At 42.3% G+C, this 8,612-nt stretch overlaps 1 protein-coding gene, 1 non-coding gene and 1 pseudogene across 3 annotated transcripts in view; all 3 read left to right on the forward strand.

Annotated features, from left to right (window-relative positions):
- The window catches only part of Phf12 (PHD finger protein 12), a 56,434-nt gene that overhangs the window by 21,275 nt on the left and 26,547 nt on the right, over window positions 1–8,612 (forward strand). The window lies entirely within an intron of this gene.
- On the forward strand, window positions 5,150–5,429 carry LOC101563811 (annotated as a pseudogene).
- Window positions 6,569–6,675, forward strand: LOC111817852. Its single transcript, XR_002821956.1, has one exon. It is a non-coding gene; the product is annotated as a U6 spliceosomal RNA (small nuclear RNA).

Genomic DNA, 8,612 nt, shown 5'->3' on the forward strand with positions numbered 1-8,612 from the left:
AATCCCCCAGCACCACATGCCAGCCAGCCCCGCCCCCTGGTGAGCTGAGCTGGCCCCACACACACACAAATAAATAAATAAAATTTTTTAAAAAACATATATAAAATAAAATGAAGGAAGTTTTACTTTTGAAATTTTTAAAACATTCATCAAATCCCCTACTCCCTGCACTGACCTATAGCCTCAGCTCAGCAGGGGTTTTTTGTTTGTTTTCTTGTTTTATTATTATTTTTGTTGTTGCTGCTGCTGCTGTTGTTGTTTAAAGACAGGGTCTCACTAAGTTGCCTATGTTGGCCTTGAACTCTACTGCTTCAGCCTCCAGAGTTGCAGGATTGTAGGTATACACCAACACACCTGACTTTGACCAGCTTTCTAATTGGTCTGTGGTAGTTTTGGCCTCATAGAATGCCACACCAGATTCTGACAAGCATATCCTTCAATTGTTTATACAATCTCTGAAGATTCTGAGCTTTATTATTATGAACTACATTATAGCTAACAGAATGTCTTTAAAATCTCAGGTAGTGGTTAAAATAAATAGGGAGTTAGAAAGCAGTGAACAGTTGCTTTCTGGCCAAGAATTGCAGACCAGGGATTTTTAACAAATGATCTGGAAGGAAACTTAACCACACTGGTGAAGACACTCTGCAAGAGCTCCATCCTCACAAACCACTCTCCTCTGTAGAGAAAAGTGCCAGTCTCACTCTCCTGCAGGCCTTAATTCTTTTGAAGCCAGAAGATAGAGAACCTTGACATGATTACTAAAAAGCTACCGGTTTTCAAGACAAGCCAGTTCAGGTACCATGCCAGCTATTCCAGGACCTGTCTCTCCCGGATATAGACAAAATAAAGCTAAAGGTTTAAATACTACTTAATATCCCCTAGGTTGATGTAAACATACATTCCAGGAGAAATGTTTCCATTCCTAGAACTGTTGTCCCTTTATCACAGAGTATATCAAAATACAGAAAGAAGCCAGTCATGGATGGTGGTAATGTATGTAATCCCTGCCACTCAGGAGGCTGACAGAGAAGGACGAGAAGTTCAGGGCCACCTGGACAACTTGGTGAGAACCTGTCTTAAAAATTAAAATAGAGGGGCTGGTGAGATGGCTCAGTGGTCTAAAGCACCTACTTAGAACAAGCTTAGCAAAGCACAGGGACCACGGTTCAATCCCCCACCACCACATGCCAGCCAGCCTCGCCCCCTGGTGGGCTGAGCTGGCTACACAAAAAAAATAAATAAAAAATTAAAAAAAAAAAAATTAAAATAGAAAGGGCCGAGGGTGAGGCTCAGGGATACACTATACCTAATGTAGGCCCTGGATTCAGTACCCAGCTTGCGAAAAAAAGAACTAAACCTGCTTATGAAACCGGCTTTCTCCTGTACCTCATGAATGAAACTCAACTTCTCTGTCATTGGTGCTGGGGATAGAGCTCAATGATAGAGCACTTTCCTAGCATGCATGAAGCTCTTTTTTAAAAAATCAACTTTGCTGTTTTTAAAGGATCCCTTACCAGGTATGGTGGCACATGCCTATAATTTCAGCACTCAGGAGGCTGAGGCAGAACGATCCCTGTGAGTTCAAGACTAGCCTGCACTACATGGCAAGACCCTGTCCCTTACCCCCACCCCACCCCTCCCTTCAAATAAAAGAGAAAAGATTGGACTGGCCAAAAAGCTGAGAGGATTAAAGCATCTGCATAGGCAGACATAGGAACAGGGGCTTGATCCCTGGCGTGCATTTGTAATCCCAGTGCTTGGAAGGCTGAAAACAGAAGGATCACTCCGAATCCGATTGGTGTAGTGAGATTCTGTACTAAATACATTGAAAAGAAAAGATCACTGGTAGAATTACCATAAAGAGAATAGGGGGAAAAAACATTATCATCCTGAATGCCAAATAACCTATATGGGTCTTCTCTATATGGTAAGAATCGGTTTGTAATTAATTGTATTGTGACCTTTTCAGTTTGTCTCTACCCTGTGATTCCTGAAATCAAGGGCTGTGTCTGAAATCCCAGCACTTAACATATTGCCTAGCACAAAATAAGTTTCTAGGAAATGTTTCATTGCATGATCGACTTTGATCCACTCTCCAGGGTAATGTTGTTTTGTTGTTGTTGTTTGTTTGGGGTTTTTTTTTTTCTTTTTCTTTTTTTTTTTTTTTTTTTCTGGCAGTGGGGATTGAACTCAGGCCCTTGCACCTTGCGCTTGCCAGGGAAGCACTTAGTCCACTGAGCCATCTCTCCAGCCCGTTGGGCAATTTTTTTTTTTTAATTTTATTTATTTATTTAGTGTGGGGGGGCCAGCTCAGCCCAGCAGGGGGCGGGGCTGACTGGCATGTGGTACTGGGGATTGAACCACAGTCCCTGTGCTTTGCTTAGCTTAGCTTTTCTAAGAAGGTGCTTTAGACCACTGAGCCATCTCACCAGCCCCTGGGCAATGTTTTTGATGGTGTAGAAGATCATTTGTTTGCTTTGTGTTCACCCTCCAGTGTGGTATCGATAAGGAGTGGGAACTCAATAAATATTGTATTGGATGAGACAGAAGGAAGTGCTCAGTCTTGAGGTTAATGAAGGTGCCCTGCTCAATATTCCATTCCACTGTGTTCCCCAGAAATAAAGGAACTACCATAATCGTTCTTTAAAAAACACCTTGGTTGCTTGGCACGGTGCACACACTTGTTATCCCAACACTTAGAGGAGTCTGAGGCAGGAGGATCTTTGCCAGCTGAAGGCCAGCCTGAACTGCATAGCAAGACTCTTATCACAAGATGACCAAAAAAACCCCAAACTTAGTCTGAAGATTTAAAAGAACCATCACACACACCTGTAATCCTAGCACTCATGAGGCTGAGGCAGGATACATACCAAATGAGAGCATCTTTTAAAATGCTTTGTGAACTGTAATATACTTGATGTGAGATGAAGTTATTACTCTGCTATTTCTAGGCTTTAGTGAGTAGGAATTATATTGATGTTTTTACAGGGAAGGTGGTTCATTATATTTCCATGGTTTTGACTGCTAAACAGCTGAGACTGGCAAAATAAATTCAGCATTACCTAACTTTTAACTTCTAGTGATTTCCTCTCATAAAGGATGGGCCCTGTCTCTGTTTTCATTGATACGTGGGAAAGAATGGGACCTAGGGCAGAACCTTGTTTTTGTTTTGTTGTTTTTTGTGATTTTTGTTGTTTTTGCAGTACTATGAGTGAACATAGGCCCTTCAGTGAGCGACAGCACCTAGTCTTTAGTCTTTCTTTTCTTTTTACTTTCTTTCTTTTTTTCTTTTTCATCTTATTTATTTAGACAGGGTCTCACCAAACTGCAAAGTTGCCCAGGCTGGAGTTGAGCTTCTACCCCAACTTCCCAGAATGCTAGGATTACACCATACCCAACTAGCACTTGTTTTTCTTGACAGGAATATTGCTATTTAAAGCCATTAGCATGCATAGAATTGCACTGAAAGCTTATGGGGCACCATTCTCAGAAGGAGCTTTGAGATGGATGGGTAGCTGAATTGAAGACATCTTCTGAGTGACCAGCACATGAGCACCCTGAGACTGTGCAATATCCTTCTTCCTGGAATCCTTTCCCTATGAGTAGTACTTCTGGTATGGAACAAGCAGCATTTTTAAAAATTGATTCATGAGCTTACTCCAATGATAGTCTTATCTTCTGAAGTGATTTCATGATTTTTTTTCTCCTAAAAGTTTGAGTTAAAAGCTTCCTTCTAAAGATCTTAAAAAAAAAAAAAAATTGCTGGGCTAGAGAGATAGCTCAGTAGATTAAGTGTTTGCCTGGCAAGTGCAAGGGCTTGAGTTCAATCCCCAGTCCCCACCCCACCCCCAAAATAAAGAATTGCTTAGAGCAGACCCTATGTCAAACTAAGAAATTTTTAAAAAGAAAAAGAGGACTCAGAGCTGGGTATGGTGATACACACCTATAATCCTATACTCGGGAGGCTGAGACAGGAGGATCAATGAGTTTAATGCCAGACTCAGCTATATAGTAAATTCAAGGCAAGCTTCACCTGGAGACTCTGTCTCAACTAAACAAAAGACTGGGGGTATCGCTCAATGATAGGGGATATGCTGTGTGTGGGTTTGTTCCTCCATACCACAAAAATGTTTTAAAAAACTTTTAAAAGCTAGCCATGTTGCTGCATGCATGTAATTCTACTACTCAGGAGGTTGAGGCAGGAGGATCTGAAGTTCAAGAACAGCCTGACCACTTTATTAAGACTTTATCTCAGAATAAAATATGTAGGGCCGGGGAGAAAGTTCAGAAGAATAAGCACTTGCCTGGCAAGTGCAGGGTCCTGAGTTCAATCCCTGGTACTGGAAAAAAAAATAAAATTAGAAGGACTAGGAATATGCTTCTATACCATGTATAACGTCTTGGGTTCAATCCCTAGCATCACAAAGCCCCCATCCCTCAAAAAAACTTTTTTTTTTAAATTTTATTTATGTGTGTGTGTGTGTGAGAGAGAGAGAGAGGCCAGAGAGAGAGAGAGAGGCCAGAGAGAGAGAGAGAGGCCAGCTCAGCCCACCAGGGGGCGGGACTGGCTGGCATGTGGTGCTGGGGGATTGAACCACGGTCCCTGTGCTTTGCTAAGCTTGTTCTAAGTAGGTGCTTTAGACCACTGAGCCATCTCACCAGTCCTCAAAAAAACTTTAGAAATCAATAAGGTGCTGGATTGTTGTCGTTTCATAGCTCAGACTCGTAGTGATCCTCCTGTCTCAGCTTCCCCAGTGCTGGGAATACAGGCATGCATCACCATGCCCAGTTTCAGTGGCCCACACAGCATCCCTGAGGTTCTAGGGCCTGTACGGCATCCAGTACAGGAATTGAACCCAGGTCTTTGCGCTTGCCGGGCAGATGCTTAGACCGCTGAGCTATCTCCCCAACGTAAGGTGTTTTTTTCTTTTTCTTTTTTTTGGTGGAACCAGGGATTGAATTTAGGACCCTGCACTTGCCAGGCAAGCGCTTATTCTACTGAGCTATCTCCCCGGCCCCATAAGGTGCTATTTTGGGGAGCTGTTCAATACAGCTTTGAAGGATTTTTACCCATGTTGAGAAAGAGATGATTAAGTTGCCGCTGGAGGTAACGTGGTGGCTGGCGTTGTCTTTGTCAGGCTCAGCCATGGCGTACCGGGGTCCGGGCCAGAAAGTCCAGAGGGTGATGGTGCAGCCCATCAACCTCATCTTCAGATACTTGCAGAATAGATTTCCGGGTCCAATTGTGGCTGTATGAGCAAGTGAACATGCGAATAGAGGGCTGTATTACTGATTTTGATGAGTGCATGAACCTTGTATTAGATGATGCAGAAGAAATTCATTCTAAAACAAAGTCAAGAAAACAACTGGGTTGGATCGTGCTGAAAGGAGATAACATTACTCTGCTACAAAATGTCTCCAACTAGAAGTAACCAATGAATTCAAACAGCAGTTAAGTGAGGCAGTGGCAATTATGATGATATGTACAAAGGCAGTTGTATAAGTGGTTTGCCCTGGGAGTGTTTGTAAAAATTTGTTCATATTGTTTTGACTACCCTTATGTTTTTACTGAAGGCCAATAAATGTAGAGTTGTTTTTATTTAAAAAAAAAAAAAAGAAAAGAAAGAAAGAAAAGAAGAAAAGAAAAGAAAAGAAAAGAAAAGAAAAGAAAAGAAAAGAAAAGAAAAGAAAAGAAAAGAAAAGAAAGAGACAATTTAGGGACCAGGGAGATGGCTCAGTAGAATAAGCACTTGCCTGGCAAGTGCAAGGGCCTGAGTTCAATGCCTGGTTCTGCAAAAAAAAAAAAAAAGAAAAGAAAAGGGGGAAGAGAGAGAGAGAGAGAGAGAGAGAGAGAGAGAGAGAGAGGATTTAAAGGGCCAGCCAGATAGTTCCATGGATTAAAGTGCCTGCTTAGACAGACACAGGGGTCGGAGATTCGAGATTCCATCCCAGCCTGGTAGCCTGCCATGCCAGCCCTTCCCCCGGGCATGCTGAAACAGTGATTGAGACTGGGAGTGGTGGCACACACCTATAATCCCAGCACTTGGGAAGCTGAAAAACATGAGAATCACTACAAATCCAATCTGTGTAGTGAGACCCTGTAGACCCTGCACTAAATACAGACAGACAGACAGACAGAGGGAGGATTTAAAAGCAATTTGTTAGAATAAGATTAAGACTGAGGATATAGCTCAGTGGTAAAGCAGTTGCCTAGCATATTTGAGGTTCCAGGTTCAATTTCAGGAAAGGAATGAGAAAAAAGAGGATGAGTAGGGGTGAAATACTTAGTATGGAGTTCATTTTGCAAGAATAGACTTTGACTCCCACATCTTGTTGTCTTGTGACTTAGAAAAATATAAATGATTTCATGTGCAATTTAACCACTGAAACAAGTGCCTGCCCCATTATATTACTGCCTCATGATTTTAGAGTGGTTAACTCATTTCCTAGAAACCTATTATTACAGATTTCCTAGTTCTTTAAAGCTTTATTGAGTACTTACTATGTGCCAGGCATTGTACAGATGTGAGGGTACAGATAAATGAAGCATAGAAAAGGTAATTCAGTGCTCGCTTCGGCAGCACATATACTAAAATTGGAACGATACAGAGAAGATTAGCATGGCCCCTGCGCAAGGATGACACACAAATTCGTGAAGTGTTTCATATTTTTTTGCTATCTGTTTATCAATAAAACTTTGGGGGAAAAAAAAAAGAAAGAAAAGTTTTAGCCTGGGAGATGGCTCAGTGGAATAAGCACTTCCCTGGCAAGCGCAAGGGCCTGAGTTCAATCCCCAGTTCCACAAAAAAAAAAAAAAAGAAAGAAAGAAAGAAAGAAAAGGTGATTCAGGTGTGACTGATATGAATGTATGGATAAGAGAAATCAGAATTGTCAGAGAAAGCTTTCTAAAGAGAATACTTTGAATCATAAGAGATGAGTTCTCCAGGTAAAAAGAATGGAGGAATGGCCTGTGTGTTCCTAGGTTGTGGCACTGGAGTAAGAGGAAATACAGATGAAAAACAGGGCTGTGTTAAGAAACCAGCAGATTTATAGAGGTAGAGAAAGAGGCAGAGTTGTGGCCACAGGGGTCTTTGCTGAAATACTGAAGAGCTTGAACTTTTATAATCAATGGGAAAAGGCTTTTTTACATGATCAGAATCATGTTTTAGGCTAGGGGTGATGGCACATACCTTTAATCCCAGCACTGAGGAAGCTGAGACAGGAGGTTGCTGTGAGCTCAGGCCAGTCTGGGCAATGAAGTGAGTTCAGAGCCAGCCCAAACTGCTCACTGCACAGTGAAACCCTGTCTCAAAAGAAGAAAAAGAAAAATCCTGTAAGGTACATCATTCCACCAGGAAGATGAGGAATAGATTAGGGAAAACACAAAGGGTGGTTAAAAGACTATTCACATATCGAAAGATCTAAACCCAAACCACCTTGCCTTGCCCTTCTCTGCTTCCAATATTTGATGTGGGGTATCCTGGTACAGTGCTGACAGGCAGATGAAAAGAAATTATGAAAAACAAAATCAGAAGTGACAGCCTTCAGAATTAATTTAATTTAATTTAATTTTAATTTTTTTTGGTGGAACCTGGGATTGAACTCAGACCCTTGCGCTTGCCAGGCAAGTGCTTATTCCACTGAGCCATCTCCCCGGCCCCTAATTTTAATATGATAGTTGCTAAAGCTTTTTTTTTTTTTTTCTTGGTGGAACCAGCGATTGAACTCGGGTCCTTGTGCTTGTCAGGCAAGCACCTACTCTACTGAGCTATCTCCCTGGCCCTGTTGCTGTTGTCGTTGTTACTATTTCTCACACTTTTTTTTTTTTTAGAAGAATATTTCTCAGAGGGGCTGGGGAGATGGCTCAGTGGAATAAGCGCTTCCCTGGCAAGCATAAGGTCCTGAGTTCAATCCCCGGTTCCGCAAAAAAAAAGAGTATTTCTCAGAATTTTTGTTTGTTTATTTATTAATTTTTGTGGCCACCTTGGCCTGCCCTGGGGCCAGGGCTAGCGCAGCATGTGGTGCTGGAGATTGAACTGTGGTCGCTAGGCTTGCCTAAACAGGCGCTTTGGATCCCTAAGCTATCACACTAGCCCCTCTCACACTCCTTGAAGAAAAATTTTTTTATCATTCCAAACAGTTGGCTCTAAATAACCAAAGGTAAAAATTTTTAGACAGAGTCTCACTGTGCAGTTCAGGGTGGCCTTGTGTTCATTTTTGTAGCCCCAGGCTTGTCTCAAACTCACAGAGATTCTCTTGGCTCAGCTTCCCAATTGCTGGGATTATAGGCATGTGCCACTACCCCAATTCCTGGCTGAGACCGCACAGCATGTGGGGCCAGGGATTGAACTCAGGTCCTTGTGCTTGTCAGGTAGGTGCTTATGCCTCTGAGCCATCGCTCCAGGCTCCTCCCCCCCTTTTTTTTGTCTTTTTAAGATAGGGTCTCACTATGCAGTTCAGGCTGCCCTTGAACTTACTTTGTAGCACAGGCTGTTCTTGAACTTGCAAAAATCCTCCTGCCTCAGCCTCACCAGTGCTAGGCATACAGTCATGTACCACCAAACCCAGCAGAATTCTCATTTCTTGGGGCTGGTGAGATGGCTCAGTGG

Source organism: Octodon degus, unplaced genomic scaffold, assembly GCF_000260255.1.
Source record: "Octodon degus isolate 3935 unplaced genomic scaffold, OctDeg1.0 scaffold00072, whole genome shotgun sequence".
NCBI classification, from domain to species: domain Eukaryota; kingdom Metazoa; phylum Chordata; class Mammalia; order Rodentia; family Octodontidae; genus Octodon; species Octodon degus.